Below are 13,467 nucleotides of genomic sequence, written 5' to 3' on the forward strand. Positions count from 1 at the left end.
GCCGTGATCGTCTAGTGGTTAGGACATTGCGTTGTGGCCGCAATAACCCAGGTTTCGAATCCTGGTCACGGCAATTTTTAAAGTTTTGCCTTGCTGTCGCTGCAGTGACGATTGTGACTCAGTGTTTGAAATTACGGTGCCCTCTTGATTTTTCACTCATGTTCCGCAGGCTGCGGGTGGCACTACCAATTCATTATCAACACGTAATGCCGCCGCACCAGAGAGCGGGCAGCTGCCTGTGTAGTTAATCTCTATTCGAAAATGGCAGTTGTTTGAGGTGCAATGGATGAGCAGCCAGTCGCAGCAGAACAGGAAGCTGTGTCGTGCACTGTTTCTACAAAAGCGAAGAACACCGGCACAGGTAGCGTGGCCGAGCGGTCTAAGGCGCTGGTTTAAGGCACCAGTCTCTTCGGAGGCGTGGGTTCGAATCCCACCGCTGCCAGCTTTTTCTCGTTTTTTGTGCCATTGCGATGTTTTCTCGTGGGGTAGAACGCAGCTCCTGTGACCGCCGTGCCACGTAGGTAGCGTGGCCGAGCGGTCTAAGGCGCTGGTTTCAGGCACCAGTCTCTTCGGAGGCGTGGGTTCGAATCCCACCGCTGCCAATGTTTTCTGTCTCGAAAGCAGGAGCACTGATTACCCGCGAAGGGAACAGCGCAGCAAGCCGTGAGCGTCTCCTTCTTAAATTGTCGTAGCAGCACAGTGCGTGGTGCAACGACAGGATTCACAGGCGCAGTCTGGTGTCACGATTGCTGGCGTTCGTCTCCACGAAATGCGTCCCGAGCATGCCGTTTCTACAAAGTGGAAACGCTAAATTTTGGCCGTTGTCGTCAAGTAGCGTGTGTACTGTTTGCTGCGTTCGCTGGAGGAGCGCTTGCGTCGTTATCCGGTGTGGTCTAGTGGCTAGGATGCCTGGCTCTCACCCAGGAGGCCCGGGTTCGATTCCCGGTACCGGAAATGCGCATTTTGTTGCTCCTCTTATGCGACTTGGCCCGACTTAGCTCGACTGACGCTCCGCTGACGCTTGCAGAAAATTACGTTAAGTACGATTCGCGGTCACAAGTGACGGCGAGAGCGATGCGACGTCTGTCCACCTCTTATTGAGGCACATACCTGTGGTCAACAGAGTTGGAGGACTGCAAGACATTGCCACGGGGGTTGAATGCAGCTAACCACACTGCTTAGTGTCCTTACAGCGCAGACACGTTCGTTTGCCAGTATACATATAATGGAGACCGCGTCTGGCACAGCTGTGGGGAGACACAGTGGTGTGTGGGCCGAGCTTTGCTGTTCATCGCCACTTGCAGTCGCGAGAACTGCCGTCGGCGGTGCCTCCGTGGCCGTGATCGTCTAGTGGTTAGGACATTGCGTTGTGGCCGCAATAACCCAGGTTTCGAATCCTGGTCACGGCAATTTTTAAAGTTTTGCCTTGCTGTCGCTGCAGTGACGATTGTGACTCAGTGTTTGAAATTACGGTGCCCTCTTGATTTTTCACTCATGTTCCGCAGGCTGCGGGTGGCACTACCAATTCATTATCAACACGTAATGCCGCCGCACCAGAGAGCGGGCAGCTGCCTGTGTAGTTAATCTCTATTCGAAAATGGCAGTTGTTTGAGGTGCAATGGATGAGCAGCCAGTCGCAGCAGAACAGGAAGCTGTGTCGTGCACTGTTTCTACAAAAGCGAAGAACACGGGCACAGGTAGCGTGGCCGAGCGGTCTAAGGCGCTGGTTTAAGGCACCAGTCTCTTCGGAGGCGTGGTTTCGAATCCCACCGCTGCCAGCTTTTTCTCGTTTTTTGTGCCATTGCGATGTTTTCTCGTGGGGTAGAACGCAGCTCCTGTGACCGCCGTGCCACGTAGGTAGCGTGGCCGAGCGGTCTAAGGCGCTGGTTTCAGGCACCAGTCTCTTCGGAGGCGTGGGTTCGAATCCCACCGCTGCCAATGTTTTCTGTCTCGAAAGCAGGAGCACTGATTACCCGCGAAGGGAACAGCGCAGCAAGCCGTGAGCGTCTCTTTCTTAAATTGTCGTAGCAGCACAGTGCGTGGTGCAACGACAGGATTCACAGGCGCAGTCTGGTGTCACGATTGCTGGCGTTCGTCTCCACGAAATGCGTCCCGAGCATGCCGTTCTACAAAGTGGAAACGCTAAATTTTGGCCGTTGTCGTCAAGTAGCGTGTGTACTGTTTGCTGCGTTCGCTGGAGGAGCGCTTGCGTCGTTATCCGGTGTGGTCTAGTGGCTAGGATGCCTGGCTCTCACCCAGGAGGCCCGGGTTCGATTCCCGGTACCGGAAATGCGCATTTTGTTGCTCCTCTTATGCGACTTGGCCCGACTTATCTCGACTGACGCTCCGCTGACGCTTGCAGAAAATTACGTTAAGTACGATTCGCGGTCACAAGTGACGGCGAGAGCGATGCGACGTCTGTCCACCTCTTATTGAGGCACATACCTGTGGTCAACAGAGTTGGAGGACTGCAAGACATTGCCACGGGGGTTGAATGCAGCTAACCACACTGCTTAGTGTCCTTACAGCGCAGACACGTTCGTTTGCCAGTATACATATAATGGAGACCGCGTCTGGCACAGCTGTGGGGAGACACAGTGGTGTGTGGGCCGAGCTTTGCTGTTCATCGCCACTTGCAGTCGCGAGAACTGCCGTCGGCGGTGCCTCCGTGGCCGTGATCGTCTAGTGGTTAGGACATTGCGTTGTGGCCGCAATAACCCAGGTTTCGAATCCTGGTCACGGCAATTTTTAAAGTTTTGCCTTGCTGTCGCTGCAGTGACGATTGTGACTCAGTGTTTGAAATTACGGTGCCCTCTTGATTTTTCACTCATGTTCCGCAGGCTGCGGGTGGCACTACCAATTCATTATCAACACGTAATGCCGCCGCACCAGAGAGCGGGCAGCTGCCTGTGTAGTTAATCTCTATTCGAAAATGGCAGTTGTTTGAGGTGCAATGGATGAGCAGCCAGTCGCAGCAGAACAGGAAGCTGTGTCGTGCACTGTTTCTACAAAAGCGAAGAACACCGGCACAGGTAGCGTGGCCGAGCGGTCTAAGGCGCTGGTTTAAGGCACCAGTCTCTTCGGAGGCGTGGGTTCGAATCCCACCGCTGCCAGCTTTTTCTCGTTTTTTGTGCCATTGCGATGTTTTCTCGTGGGGTAGAACGCAGCTCCTGTGACCGCCGTGCCACGTAGGTAGCGTGGCCGAGCGGTCTAAGGCGCTGGTTTCAGGCACCAGTCTCTTCGGAGGCGTGGGTTCGAATCCCACCGCTGCCAATGTTTTCTGTCTCGAAAGCAGGAGCACTGATTACCCGCGAAGGGAACAGCGCAGCAAGCCGTGAGCGTCTCCTTCTTAAATTGTCGTAGCAGCACAGTGCGTGGTGCAACGACAGGATTCACAGGCGCAGTCTGGTGTCACGATTGCTGGCGTTCGTCTCCACGAAATGCGTCCCGAGCATGCCGTTTCTACAAAGTGGAAACGCTAAATTTTGGCCGTTGTCGTCAAGTAGCGTGTGTACTGTTTGCTGCGTTCGCTGGAGGAGCGCTTGCGTCGTTATCCGGTGTGGTCTAGTGGCTAGGATGCCTGGCTCTCACCCAGGAGGCCCGGGTTCGATTCCCGGTACCGGAAATGCGCATTTTGTTGCTCCTCTTATGCGACTTGGCCCGACTTAGCTCGACTGACGCTCCGCTGACGCTTGCAGAAAATTACGTTAAGTACGATTCGCGGTCACAAGTGACGGCGAGAGCGATGCGACGTCTGTCCACCTCTTATTGAGGCACATACCTGTGGTCAACAGAGTTGGAGGACTGCAAGACATTGCCACGGGGGTTGAATGCAGCTAACCACACTGCTTAGTGTCCTTACAGCGCAGACACGTTCGTTTGCCAGTATACATATAATGGAGACCGCGTCTGGCACAGCTGTGGGGAGACACAGTGGTGTGTGGGCCGAGCTTTGCTGTTCATCGCCACTTGCAGTCGCGAGAACTGCCGTCGGCGGTGCCTCCGTGGCCGTGATCGTCTAGTGGTTAGGACATTGCGTTGTGGCCGCAATAACCCAGGTTTCGAATCCTGGTCACGGCAATTTTTAAAGTTTTGCCTTGCTGTCGCTGCAGTGACGATTGTGACTCAGTGTTTGAAATTACGGTGCCCTCTTGATTTTTCACTCATGTTCCGCAGGCTGCGGGTGGCACTACCAATTCATTATCAACACGTAATGCCGCCGCACCAGAGAGCGGGCAGCTGCCTGTGTAGTTAATCTCTATTCGAAAATGGCAGTTGTTTGAGGTGCAATGGATGAGCAGCCAGTCGCAGCAGAACAGGAAGCTGTGTCGTGCACTGTTTCTACAAAAGCGAAGAACACCGGCACAGGTAGCGTGGCCGAGCGGTCTAAGGCGCTGGTTTAAGGCACCAGTCTCTTCGGAGGCGTGGTTTCGAATCCCACCGCTGCCAGCTTTTTCTCGTTTTTTGTGCCATTGCGATGTTTTCTCGTGGGGTAGAACGCAGCTCCTGTGACCGCCGTGCCACGTAGGTAGCGTGGCCGAGCGGTCTAAGGCGCTGGTTTCAGGCACCAGTCTCTTCGGAGGCGTGGGTTCGAATCCCACCGCTGCCAATGTTTTCTGTCTCGAAAGCAGGAGCACTGATTACCCGCGAAGGGAACAGCGCAGCAAGCCGTGAGCGTCTCTTTCTTAAATTGTCGTAGCAGCACAGTGCGTGGTGCAACGACAGGATTCACAGGCGCAGTCTGGTGTCACGATTGCTGGCGTTCGTCTCCACGAAATGCGTCCCGAGCATGCCGTTCTACAAAGTGGAAACGCTAAATTTTGGCCGTTGTCGTCAAGTAGCGTGTGTACTGTTTGCTGCGTTCGCTGGAGGAGCGCTTGCGTCGTTATCCGGTGTGGTCTAGTGGCTAGGATGCCTGGCTCTCACCCAGGAGGCCCGGGTTCGATTCCCGGTACCGGAAATGCGCATTTTGTTGCTCCTCTTATGCGACTTGGCCCGACTTAGCTCGACTGACGCTCCGCTGACGCTTGCAGAAAATTACGTTAAGTACGATTCGCGGTCACAAGTGACGGCGAGAGCGATGCGACGTCTGTCCACCTCTTATTGAGGCACATACCTGTGGTCAACAGAGTTGGAGGACTGCAAGACATTGCCACGGGGGTTGAATGCAGCTAACCACACTGCTTAGTGTCCTTACAGCGCAGACACGTTCGTTTGCCAGTATACATATAATGGAGACCGCGTCTGGCACAGCTGTGGGGAGACACAGTGGTGTGTGGGCCGAGCTTTGCTGTTCATCGCCACTTGCAGTCGCGAGAACTGCCGTCGGCGGTGCCTCCGTGGCCGTGATCGTCTAGTGGTTAGGACATTGCGTTGTGGCCGCAATAACCCAGGTTTCGAATCCTGGTCACGGCAATTTTTAAAGTTTTGCCTTGCTGTCGCTGCAGTGACGATTGTGACTCAGTGTTTGAAATTACGGTGCCCTCTTGATTTTTCACTCATGTTCCGCAGGCTGCGGGTGGCACTACCAATTCATTATCAACACGTAATGCCGCCGCACCAGAGAGCGGGCAGCTGCCTGTGTAGTTAATCTCTATTCGAAAATGGCAGTTGTTTGAGGTGCAATGGATGAGCAGCCAGTCGCAGCAGAACAGGAAGCTGTGTCGTGCACTGTTTCTACAAAAGCGAAGAACACCGGCACAGGTAGCGTGGCCGAGCGGTCTAAGGCGCTGGTTTAAGGCACCAGTCTCTTCGGAGGCGTGGGTTCGAATCCCACCGCTGCCAGCTTTTTCTCGTTTTTTGTGCCATTGCGATGTTTTCTCGTGGGGTAGAACGCAGCTCCTGTGACCGCCGTGCCACGTAGGTAGCGTGGCCGAGCGGTCTAAGGCGCTGGTTTCAGGCACCAGTCTCTTCGGAGGCGTGGGTTCGAATCCCACCGCTGCCAATGTTTTCTGTCTCGAAAGCAGGAGCACTGATTACCCGCGAAGGGAACAGCGCAGCAAGCCGTGAGCGTCTCCTTCTTAAATTGTCGTAGCAGCACAGTGCGTGGTGCAACGACAGGATTCACAGGCGCAGTCTGGTGTCACGATTGCTGGCGTTCGTCTCCACGAAATGCGTCCCGAGCATGCCGTTCTACAAAGTGGAAACGCTAAATTTTGGCCGTTGTCGTCAAGTAGCGTGTGTACTGTTTGCTGCGTTCGCTGGAGGAGCGCTTGCGTCGTTATCCGGTGTGGTCTAGTGGCTAGGATGCCTGGCTCTCACCCAGGAGGCCCGGGTTCGATTCCCGGTACCGGAAATGCGCATTTTGTTGCTCCTCTTATGCGACTTGGCCCGACTTAGCTCGACTGACGCTCCGCTGACGCTTGCAGAAAATTACGTTAAGTACGATTCGCGGTCACAAGTGACGGCGAGAGCGATGCGACGTCTGTCCACCTCTTATTGAGGCACATACCTGTGGTCAACAGAGTTGGAGGACTGCAAGACATTGCCACGGGGGTTGAATGCAGCTAACCACACTGCTTAGTGTCCTTACAGCGCAGACACGTTCGTTTGCCAGTATACATATAATGGAGACCGCGTCTGGCACAGCTGTGGGGAGACACAGTGGTGTGTGGGCCGAGCTTTGCTGTTCATCGCCACTTGCAGTCGCGAGAACTGCCGTCGGCGGTGCCTCCGTGGCCGTGATCGTCTAGTGGTTAGGACATTGCGTTGTGGCCGCAATAACCCAGGTTTCGAATCCTGGTCACGGCAATTTTTAAAGTTTTGCCTTGCTGTCGCTGCAGTGACGATTGTGACTCAGTGTTTGAAATTACGGTGCCCTCTTGATTTTTCACTCATGTTCCGCAGGCTGCGGGTGGCACTACCAATTCATTATCAACACGTAATGCCGCCGCACCAGAGAGCGGGCAGCTGCCTGTGTAGTTAATCTCTATTCGAAAATGGCAGTTGTTTGAGGTGCAATGGATGAGCAGCCAGTCGCAGCAGAACAGGAAGCTGTGTCGTGCACTGTTTCTACAAAAGCGAAGAACACCGGCACAGGTAGCGTGGCCGAGCGGTCTAAGGCGCTGGTTTAAGGCACCAGTCTCTTCGGAGGCGTGGGTTCGAATCCCACCGCTGCCAGCTTTTTCTCGTTTTTTGTGCCATTGCGATGTTTTCTCGTGGGGTAGAACGCAGCTCCTGTGACCGCCGTGCCACGTAGGTAGCGTGGCCGAGCGGTCTAAGGCGCTGGTTTCAGGCACCAGTCTCTTCGGAGGCGTGGGTTCGAATCCCACCGCTGCCAATGTTTTCTGTCTCGAAAGCAGGAGCACTGATTACCCGCGAAGGGAACAGCGCAGCAAGCCGTGAGCGTCTCCTTCTTAAATTGTCGTAGCAGCACAGTGCGTGGTGCAACGACAGGATTCACAGGCGCAGTCTGGTGTCACGATTGCTGGCGTTCGTCTCCACGAAATGCGTCCCGAGCATGCCGTTTCTACAAAGTGGAAACGCTAAATTTTGGCCGTTGTCGTCAAGTAGCGTGTGTACTGTTTGCTGCGTTCGCTGGAGGAGCGCTTGCGTCGTTATCCGGTGTGGTCTAGTGGCTAGGATGCCTGGCTCTCACCCAGGAGGCCCGGGTTCGATTCCCGGTACCGGAAATGCGCATTTTGTTGCTCCTCTTATGCGACTTGGCCCGACTTAGCTCGACTGACGCTCCGCTGACGCTTGCAGAAAATTACGTTAAGTACGATTCGCGGTCACAAGTGACGGCGAGAGCGATGCGACGTCTGTCCACCTCTTATTGAGGCACATACCTGTGGTCAACAGAGTTGGAGGACTGCAAGACATTGCCACGGGGGTTGAATGCAGCTAACCACACTGCTTAGTGTCCTTACAGCGCAGACACGTTCGTTTGCCAGTATACATATAATGGAGACCGCGTCTGGCACAGCTGTGGGGAGACACAGTGGTGTGTGGGCCGAGCTTTGCTGTTCATCGCCACTTGCAGTCGCGAGAACTGCCGTCGGCGGTGCCTCCGTGGCCGTGATCGTCTAGTGGTTAGGACATTGCGTTGTGGCCGCAATAACCCAGGTTTCGAATCCTGGTCACGGCAATTTTTAAAGTTTTGCCTTGCTGTCGCTGCAGTGACGATTGTGACTCAGTGTTTGAAATTACGGTGCCCTCTTGATTTTTCACTCATGTTCCGCAGGCTGCGGGTGGCACTACCAATTCATTATCAACACGTAATGCCGCCGCACCAGAGAGCGGGCAGCTGCCTGTGTAGTTAATCTCTATTCGAAAATGGCAGTTGTTTGAGGTGCAATGGATGAGCAGCCAGTCGCAGCAGAACAGGAAGCTGTGTCGTGCACTGTTTCTACAAAAGCGAAGAACACGGGCACAGGTAGCGTGGCCGAGCGGTCTAAGGCGCTGGTTTAAGGCACCAGTCTCTTCGGAGGCGTGGTTTCGAATCCCACCGCTGCCAGCTTTTTCTCGTTTTTTGTGCCATTGCGATGTTTTCTCGTGGGGTAGAACGCAGCTCCTGTGACCGCCGTGCCACGTAGGTAGCGTGGCCGAGCGGTCTAAGGCGCTGGTTTCAGGCACCAGTCTCTTCGGAGGCGTGGGTTCGAATCCCACCGCTGCCAATGTTTTCTGTCTCGAAAGCAGGAGCACTGATTACCCGCGAAGGGAACAGCGCAGCAAGCCGTGAGCGTCTCTTTCTTAAATTGTCGTAGCAGCACAGTGCGTGGTGCAACGACAGGATTCACAGGCGCAGTCTGGTGTCACGATTGCTGGCGTTCGTCTCCACGAAATGCGTCCCGAGCATGCCGTTCTACAAAGTGGAAACGCTAAATTTTGGCCGTTGTCGTCAAGTAGCGTGTGTACTGTTTGCTGCGTTCGCTGGAGGAGCGCTTGCGTCGTTATCCGGTGTGGTCTAGTGGCTAGGATGCCTGGCTCTCACCCAGGAGGCCCGGGTTCGATTCCCGGTACCGGAAATGCGCATTTTGTTGCTCCTCTTATGCGACTTGGCCCGACTTAGCTCGACTGACGCTCCGCTGACGCTTGCAGAAAATTACGTTAAGTACGATTCGCGGTCACAAGTGACGGCGAGAGCGATGCGACGTCTGTCCACCTCTTATTGAGGCACATACCTGTGGTCAACAGAGTTGGAGGACTGCAAGACATTGCCACGGGGGTTGAATGCAGCTAACCACACTGCTTAGTGTCCTTACAGCGCAGACACGTTCGTTTGCCAGTATACATATAATGGAGACCGCGTCTGGCACAGCTGTGGGGAGACACAGTGGTGTGTGGGCCGAGCTTTGCTGTTCATCGCCACTTGCAGTCGCGAGAACTGCCGTCGGCGGTGCCTCCGTGGCCGTGATCGTCTAGTGGTTAGGACATTGCGTTGTGGCCGCAATAACCCAGGTTTCGAATCCTGGTCACGGCAATTTTTAAAGTTTTGCCTTGCTGTCGCTGCAGTGACGATTGTGACTCAGTGTTTGAAATTACGGTGCCCTCTTGATTTTTCACTCATGTTCCGCAGGCTGCGGGTGGCACTACCAATTCATTATCAACACGTAATGCCGCCGCACCAGAGAGCGGGCAGCTGCCTGTGTAGTTAATCTCTATTCGAAAATGGCAGTTGTTTGAGGTGCAATGGATGAGCAGCCAGTCGCAGCAGAACAGGAAGCTGTGTCGTGCACTGTTTCTACAAAAGCGAAGAACACCGGCACAGGTAGCGTGGCCGAGCGGTCTAAGGCGCTGGTTTAAGGCACCAGTCTCTTCGGAGGCGTGGGTTCGAATCCCACCGCTGCCAGCTTTTTCTCGTTTTTTGTGCCATTGCGATGTTTTCTCGTGGGGTAGAACGCAGCTCCTGTGACCGCCGTGCCACGTAGGTAGCGTGGCCGAGCGGTCTAAGGCGCTGGTTTCAGGCACCAGTCTCTTCGGAGGCGTGGGTTCGAATCCCACCGCTGCCAATGTTTTCTGTCTCGAAAGCAGGAGCACTGATTACCCGCGAAGGGAACAGCGCAGCAAGCCGTGAGCGTCTCCTTCTTAAATTGTCGTAGCAGCACAGTGCGTGGTGCAACGACAGGATTCACAGGCGCAGTCTGGTGTCACGATTGCTGGCGTTCGTCTCCACGAAATGCGTCCCGAGCATGCCGTTTCTACAAAGTGGAAACGCTAAATTTTGGCCGTTGTCGTCAAGTAGCGTGTGTACTGTTTGCTGCGTTCGCTGGAGGAGCGCTTGCGTCGTTATCCGGTGTGGTCTAGTGGCTAGGATGCCTGGCTCTCACCCAGGAGGCCCGGGTTCGATTCCCGGTACCGGAAATGCGCATTTTGTTGCTCCTCTTATGCGACTTGGCCCGACTTAGCTCGACTGACGCTCCGCTGACGCTTGCAGAAAATTACGTTAAGTACGATTCGCGGTCACAAGTGACGGCGAGAGCGATGCGACGTCTGTCCACCTCTTATTGAGGCACATACCTGTGGTCAACAGAGTTGGAGGACTGCAAGACATTGCCACGGGGGTTGAATGCAGCTAACCACACTGCTTAGTGTCCTTACAGCGCAGACACGTTCGTTTGCCAGTATACATATAATGGAGACCGCGTCTGGCACAGCTGTGGGGAGACACAGTGGTGTGTGGGCCGAGCTTTGCTGTTCATCGCCACTTGCAGTCGCGAGAACTGCCGTCGGCGGTGCCTCCGTGGCCGTGATCGTCTAGTGGTTAGGACATTGCGTTGTGGCCGCAATAACCCAGGTTTCGAATCCTGGTCACGGCAATTTTTAAAGTTTTGCCTTGCTGTCGCTGCAGTGACGATTGTGACTCAGTGTTTGAAATTACGGTGCCCTCTTGATTTTTCACTCATGTTCCGCAGGCTGCGGGTGGCACTACCAATTCATTATCAACACGTAATGCCGCCGCACCAGAGAGCGGGCAGCTGCCTGTGTAGTTAATCTCTATTCGAAAATGGCAGTTGTTTGAGGTGCAATGGATGAGCAGCCAGTCGCAGCAGAACAGGAAGCTGTGTCGTGCACTGTTTCTACAAAAGCGAAGAACACGGGCACAGGTAGCGTGGCCGAGCGGTCTAAGGCGCTGGTTTAAGGCACCAGTCTCTTCGGAGGCGTGGTTTCGAATCCCACCGCTGCCAGCTTTTTCTCGTTTTTTGTGCCATTGCGATGTTTTCTCGTGGGGTAGAACGCAGCTCCTGTGACCGCCGTGCCACGTAGGTAGCGTGGCCGAGCGGTCTAAGGCGCTGGTTTCAGGCACCAGTCTCTTCGGAGGCGTGGGTTCGAATCCCACCGCTGCCAATGTTTTCTGTCTCGAAAGCAGGAGCACTGATTACCCGCGAAGGGAACAGCGCAGCAAGCCGTGAGCGTCTCTTTCTTAAATTGTCGTAGCAGCACAGTGCGTGGTGCAACGACAGGATTCACAGGCGCAGTCTGGTGTCACGATTGCTGGCGTTCGTCTCCACGAAATGCGTCCCGAGCATGCCGTTCTACAAAGTGGAAACGCTAAATTTTGGCCGTTGTCGTCAAGTAGCGTGTGTACTGTTTGCTGCGTTCGCTGGAGGAGCGCTTGCGTCGTTATCCGGTGTGGTCTAGTGGCTAGGATGCCTGGCTCTCACCCAGGAGGCCCGGGTTCGATTCCCGGTACCGGAAATGCGCATTTTGTTGCTCCTCTTATGCGACTTGGCCCGACTTAGCTCGACTGACGCTCCGCTGACGCTTGCAGAAAATTACGTTAAGTACGATTCGCGGTCACAAGTGACGGCGAGAGCGATGCGACGTCTGTCCACCTCTTATTGAGGCACATACCTGTGGTCAACAGAGTTGGAGGACTGCAAGACATTGCCACGGGGGTTGAATGCAGCTAACCACACTGCTTAGTGTCCTTACAGCGCAGACACGTTCGTTTGCCAGTATACATATAATGGAGACCGCGTCTGGCACAGCTGTGGGGAGACACAGTGGTGTGTGGGCCGAGCTTTGCTGTTCATCGCCACTTGCAGTCGCGAGAACTGCCGTCGGCGGTGCCTCCGTGGCCGTGATCGTCTAGTGGTTAGGACATTGCGTTGTGGCCGCAATAACCCAGGTTTCGAATCCTGGTCACGGCAATTTTTAAAGTTTTGCCTTGCTGTCGCTGCAGTGACGATTGTGACTCAGTGTTTGAAATTACGGTGCCCTCTTGATTTTTCACTCATGTTCCGCAGGCTGCGGGTGGCACTACCAATTCATTATCAACACGTAATGCCGCCGCACCAGAGAGCGGGCAGCTGCCTGTGTAGTTAATCTCTATTCGAAAATGGCAGTTGTTTGAGGTGCAATGGATGAGCAGCCAGTCGCAGCAGAACAGGAAGCTGTGTCGTGCACTGTTTCTACAAAAGCGAAGAACACCGGCACAGGTAGCGTGGCCGAGCGGTCTAAGGCGCTGGTTTAAGGCACCAGTCTCTTCGGAGGCGTGGGTTCGAATCCCACCGCTGCCAGCTTTTTCTCGTTTTTTGTGCCATTGCGATGTTTTCTCGTGGGGTAGAACGCAGCTCCTGTGACCGCCGTGCCACGTAGGTAGCGTGGCCGAGCGGTCTAAGGCGCTGGTTTCAGGCACCAGTCTCTTCGGAGGCGTGGGTTCGAATCCCACCGCTGCCAATGTTTTCTGTCTCGAAAGCAGGAGCACTGATTACCCGCGAAGGGAACAGCGCAGCAAGCCGTGAGCGTCTCCTTCTTAAATTGTCGTAGCAGCACAGTGCGTGGTGCAACGACAGGATTCACAGGCGCAGTCTGGTGTCACGATTGCTGGCGTTCGTCTCCACGAAATGCGTCCCGAGCATGCCGTTTCTACAAAGTGGAAACGCTAAATTTTGGCCGTTGTCGTCAAGTAGCGTGTGTACTGTTTGCTGCGTTCGCTGGAGGAGCGCTTGCGTCGTTATCCGGTGTGGTCTAGTGGCTAGGATGCCTGGCTCTCACCCAGGAGGCCCGGGTTCGATTCCCGGTACCGGAAATGCGCATTTTGTTGCTCCTCTTATGCGACTTGGCCCGACTTAGCTCGACTGACGCTCCGCTGACGCTTGCAGAAAATTACGTTAAGTACGATTCGCGGTCACAAGTGACGGCGAGAGCGATGCGACGTCTGTCCACCTCTTATTGAGGCACATACCTGTGGTCAACAGAGTTGGAGGACTGCAAGACATTGCCACGGGGGTTGAATGCAGCTAACCACACTGCTTAGTGTCCTTACAGCGCAGACACGTTCGTTTGCCAGTATACATATAATGGAGACCGCGTCTGGCACAGCTGTGGGGAGACACAGTGGTGTGTGGGCCGAGCTTTGCTGTTCATCGCCACTTGCAGTCGCGAGAACTGCCGTCGGCGGTGCCTCCGTGGCCGTGATCGTCTAGTGGTTAGGACATTGCGTTGTGGCCGCAATAACCCAGGTTTCGAATCCTGGTCACGGCAATTTTTAAAGTTTTGCCTTGCTGTCGCTGCAGTGACGAT

General features: G+C 54.7%; 41 non-coding genes across 41 annotated transcripts; all 41 read left to right on the plus strand.

Moving 5' to 3' along the window:
* On the plus strand, positions 1-73 carry Trnah-gug (transfer RNA histidin (anticodon GUG)). The gene has a single exon. It is a non-coding gene; the product is annotated as a tRNA-His (tRNA).
* A 287-nt stretch (positions 74-360) lies between these two features.
* Positions 361-442, plus strand: Trnal-aag (transfer RNA leucine (anticodon AAG)). Its single transcript has one exon. It is a non-coding gene; the product is annotated as a tRNA-Leu (tRNA).
* A 78-nt stretch (positions 443-520) lies between these two features.
* Trnal-cag (transfer RNA leucine (anticodon CAG)) lies at positions 521-602 on the plus strand. The gene has a single exon. It is a non-coding gene; the product is annotated as a tRNA-Leu (tRNA).
* Positions 603-882: 280 nt separating this feature from the next.
* On the plus strand, positions 883-954 carry Trnae-cuc (transfer RNA glutamic acid (anticodon CUC)). Its single transcript has one exon. It is a non-coding gene; the product is annotated as a tRNA-Glu (tRNA).
* Positions 955-1,336: 382 nt separating this feature from the next.
* Positions 1,337-1,409, plus strand: Trnah-gug (transfer RNA histidin (anticodon GUG)). Its single transcript has one exon. It is a non-coding gene; the product is annotated as a tRNA-His (tRNA).
* Positions 1,410-1,696: 287 nt separating this feature from the next.
* Positions 1,697-1,778, plus strand: Trnal-aag (transfer RNA leucine (anticodon AAG)). Its single transcript has one exon. It is a non-coding gene; the product is annotated as a tRNA-Leu (tRNA).
* Positions 1,779-1,856: 78 nt separating this feature from the next.
* On the plus strand, positions 1,857-1,938 carry Trnal-cag (transfer RNA leucine (anticodon CAG)). The gene has a single exon. It is a non-coding gene; the product is annotated as a tRNA-Leu (tRNA).
* Positions 1,939-2,217: 279 nt separating this feature from the next.
* On the plus strand, positions 2,218-2,289 carry Trnae-cuc (transfer RNA glutamic acid (anticodon CUC)). The gene has a single exon. It is a non-coding gene; the product is annotated as a tRNA-Glu (tRNA).
* A 382-nt stretch (positions 2,290-2,671) lies between these two features.
* On the plus strand, positions 2,672-2,744 carry Trnah-gug (transfer RNA histidin (anticodon GUG)). Its single transcript has one exon. It is a non-coding gene; the product is annotated as a tRNA-His (tRNA).
* Positions 2,745-3,031: 287 nt separating this feature from the next.
* Positions 3,032-3,113, plus strand: Trnal-aag (transfer RNA leucine (anticodon AAG)). Its single transcript has one exon. It is a non-coding gene; the product is annotated as a tRNA-Leu (tRNA).
* A 78-nt stretch (positions 3,114-3,191) lies between these two features.
* On the plus strand, positions 3,192-3,273 carry Trnal-cag (transfer RNA leucine (anticodon CAG)). The gene has a single exon. It is a non-coding gene; the product is annotated as a tRNA-Leu (tRNA).
* A 280-nt stretch (positions 3,274-3,553) lies between these two features.
* Trnae-cuc (transfer RNA glutamic acid (anticodon CUC)) lies at positions 3,554-3,625 on the plus strand. Its single transcript has one exon. It is a non-coding gene; the product is annotated as a tRNA-Glu (tRNA).
* A 382-nt stretch (positions 3,626-4,007) lies between these two features.
* Trnah-gug (transfer RNA histidin (anticodon GUG)) lies at positions 4,008-4,080 on the plus strand. Its single transcript has one exon. It is a non-coding gene; the product is annotated as a tRNA-His (tRNA).
* A 287-nt stretch (positions 4,081-4,367) lies between these two features.
* On the plus strand, positions 4,368-4,449 carry Trnal-aag (transfer RNA leucine (anticodon AAG)). The gene has a single exon. It is a non-coding gene; the product is annotated as a tRNA-Leu (tRNA).
* A 78-nt stretch (positions 4,450-4,527) lies between these two features.
* Positions 4,528-4,609, plus strand: Trnal-cag (transfer RNA leucine (anticodon CAG)). The gene has a single exon. It is a non-coding gene; the product is annotated as a tRNA-Leu (tRNA).
* Positions 4,610-4,888: 279 nt separating this feature from the next.
* On the plus strand, positions 4,889-4,960 carry Trnae-cuc (transfer RNA glutamic acid (anticodon CUC)). The gene has a single exon. It is a non-coding gene; the product is annotated as a tRNA-Glu (tRNA).
* A 382-nt stretch (positions 4,961-5,342) lies between these two features.
* Positions 5,343-5,415, plus strand: Trnah-gug (transfer RNA histidin (anticodon GUG)). The gene has a single exon. It is a non-coding gene; the product is annotated as a tRNA-His (tRNA).
* Positions 5,416-5,702: 287 nt separating this feature from the next.
* Positions 5,703-5,784, plus strand: Trnal-aag (transfer RNA leucine (anticodon AAG)). Its single transcript has one exon. It is a non-coding gene; the product is annotated as a tRNA-Leu (tRNA).
* Positions 5,785-5,862: 78 nt separating this feature from the next.
* Trnal-cag (transfer RNA leucine (anticodon CAG)) lies at positions 5,863-5,944 on the plus strand. The gene has a single exon. It is a non-coding gene; the product is annotated as a tRNA-Leu (tRNA).
* A 279-nt stretch (positions 5,945-6,223) lies between these two features.
* Positions 6,224-6,295, plus strand: Trnae-cuc (transfer RNA glutamic acid (anticodon CUC)). The gene has a single exon. It is a non-coding gene; the product is annotated as a tRNA-Glu (tRNA).
* A 382-nt stretch (positions 6,296-6,677) lies between these two features.
* On the plus strand, positions 6,678-6,750 carry Trnah-gug (transfer RNA histidin (anticodon GUG)). Its single transcript has one exon. It is a non-coding gene; the product is annotated as a tRNA-His (tRNA).
* A 287-nt stretch (positions 6,751-7,037) lies between these two features.
* Trnal-aag (transfer RNA leucine (anticodon AAG)) lies at positions 7,038-7,119 on the plus strand. The gene has a single exon. It is a non-coding gene; the product is annotated as a tRNA-Leu (tRNA).
* Positions 7,120-7,197: 78 nt separating this feature from the next.
* On the plus strand, positions 7,198-7,279 carry Trnal-cag (transfer RNA leucine (anticodon CAG)). Its single transcript has one exon. It is a non-coding gene; the product is annotated as a tRNA-Leu (tRNA).
* A 280-nt stretch (positions 7,280-7,559) lies between these two features.
* Trnae-cuc (transfer RNA glutamic acid (anticodon CUC)) lies at positions 7,560-7,631 on the plus strand. The gene has a single exon. It is a non-coding gene; the product is annotated as a tRNA-Glu (tRNA).
* A 382-nt stretch (positions 7,632-8,013) lies between these two features.
* Positions 8,014-8,086, plus strand: Trnah-gug (transfer RNA histidin (anticodon GUG)). The gene has a single exon. It is a non-coding gene; the product is annotated as a tRNA-His (tRNA).
* Positions 8,087-8,373: 287 nt separating this feature from the next.
* Positions 8,374-8,455, plus strand: Trnal-aag (transfer RNA leucine (anticodon AAG)). Its single transcript has one exon. It is a non-coding gene; the product is annotated as a tRNA-Leu (tRNA).
* Positions 8,456-8,533: 78 nt separating this feature from the next.
* On the plus strand, positions 8,534-8,615 carry Trnal-cag (transfer RNA leucine (anticodon CAG)). Its single transcript has one exon. It is a non-coding gene; the product is annotated as a tRNA-Leu (tRNA).
* A 279-nt stretch (positions 8,616-8,894) lies between these two features.
* Trnae-cuc (transfer RNA glutamic acid (anticodon CUC)) lies at positions 8,895-8,966 on the plus strand. Its single transcript has one exon. It is a non-coding gene; the product is annotated as a tRNA-Glu (tRNA).
* Positions 8,967-9,348: 382 nt separating this feature from the next.
* On the plus strand, positions 9,349-9,421 carry Trnah-gug (transfer RNA histidin (anticodon GUG)). The gene has a single exon. It is a non-coding gene; the product is annotated as a tRNA-His (tRNA).
* A 287-nt stretch (positions 9,422-9,708) lies between these two features.
* Trnal-aag (transfer RNA leucine (anticodon AAG)) lies at positions 9,709-9,790 on the plus strand. The gene has a single exon. It is a non-coding gene; the product is annotated as a tRNA-Leu (tRNA).
* A 78-nt stretch (positions 9,791-9,868) lies between these two features.
* Trnal-cag (transfer RNA leucine (anticodon CAG)) lies at positions 9,869-9,950 on the plus strand. The gene has a single exon. It is a non-coding gene; the product is annotated as a tRNA-Leu (tRNA).
* Positions 9,951-10,230: 280 nt separating this feature from the next.
* Trnae-cuc (transfer RNA glutamic acid (anticodon CUC)) lies at positions 10,231-10,302 on the plus strand. The gene has a single exon. It is a non-coding gene; the product is annotated as a tRNA-Glu (tRNA).
* A 382-nt stretch (positions 10,303-10,684) lies between these two features.
* Trnah-gug (transfer RNA histidin (anticodon GUG)) lies at positions 10,685-10,757 on the plus strand. Its single transcript has one exon. It is a non-coding gene; the product is annotated as a tRNA-His (tRNA).
* Positions 10,758-11,044: 287 nt separating this feature from the next.
* Trnal-aag (transfer RNA leucine (anticodon AAG)) lies at positions 11,045-11,126 on the plus strand. Its single transcript has one exon. It is a non-coding gene; the product is annotated as a tRNA-Leu (tRNA).
* A 78-nt stretch (positions 11,127-11,204) lies between these two features.
* Positions 11,205-11,286, plus strand: Trnal-cag (transfer RNA leucine (anticodon CAG)). Its single transcript has one exon. It is a non-coding gene; the product is annotated as a tRNA-Leu (tRNA).
* A 279-nt stretch (positions 11,287-11,565) lies between these two features.
* Trnae-cuc (transfer RNA glutamic acid (anticodon CUC)) lies at positions 11,566-11,637 on the plus strand. Its single transcript has one exon. It is a non-coding gene; the product is annotated as a tRNA-Glu (tRNA).
* Positions 11,638-12,019: 382 nt separating this feature from the next.
* Positions 12,020-12,092, plus strand: Trnah-gug (transfer RNA histidin (anticodon GUG)). The gene has a single exon. It is a non-coding gene; the product is annotated as a tRNA-His (tRNA).
* Positions 12,093-12,379: 287 nt separating this feature from the next.
* Positions 12,380-12,461, plus strand: Trnal-aag (transfer RNA leucine (anticodon AAG)). Its single transcript has one exon. It is a non-coding gene; the product is annotated as a tRNA-Leu (tRNA).
* Positions 12,462-12,539: 78 nt separating this feature from the next.
* Trnal-cag (transfer RNA leucine (anticodon CAG)) lies at positions 12,540-12,621 on the plus strand. Its single transcript has one exon. It is a non-coding gene; the product is annotated as a tRNA-Leu (tRNA).
* A 280-nt stretch (positions 12,622-12,901) lies between these two features.
* Positions 12,902-12,973, plus strand: Trnae-cuc (transfer RNA glutamic acid (anticodon CUC)). Its single transcript has one exon. It is a non-coding gene; the product is annotated as a tRNA-Glu (tRNA).
* Positions 12,974-13,355: 382 nt separating this feature from the next.
* On the plus strand, positions 13,356-13,428 carry Trnah-gug (transfer RNA histidin (anticodon GUG)). Its single transcript has one exon. It is a non-coding gene; the product is annotated as a tRNA-His (tRNA).
* Positions 13,429-13,467: the final 39 nt, after the last annotated feature.

This window comes from Schistocerca nitens, unplaced genomic scaffold (assembly GCF_023898315.1).
Source record: "Schistocerca nitens isolate TAMUIC-IGC-003100 unplaced genomic scaffold, iqSchNite1.1 HiC_scaffold_344, whole genome shotgun sequence".
Classification (NCBI taxonomy): Eukaryota; Metazoa; Arthropoda; class Insecta; order Orthoptera; family Acrididae; genus Schistocerca; species Schistocerca nitens.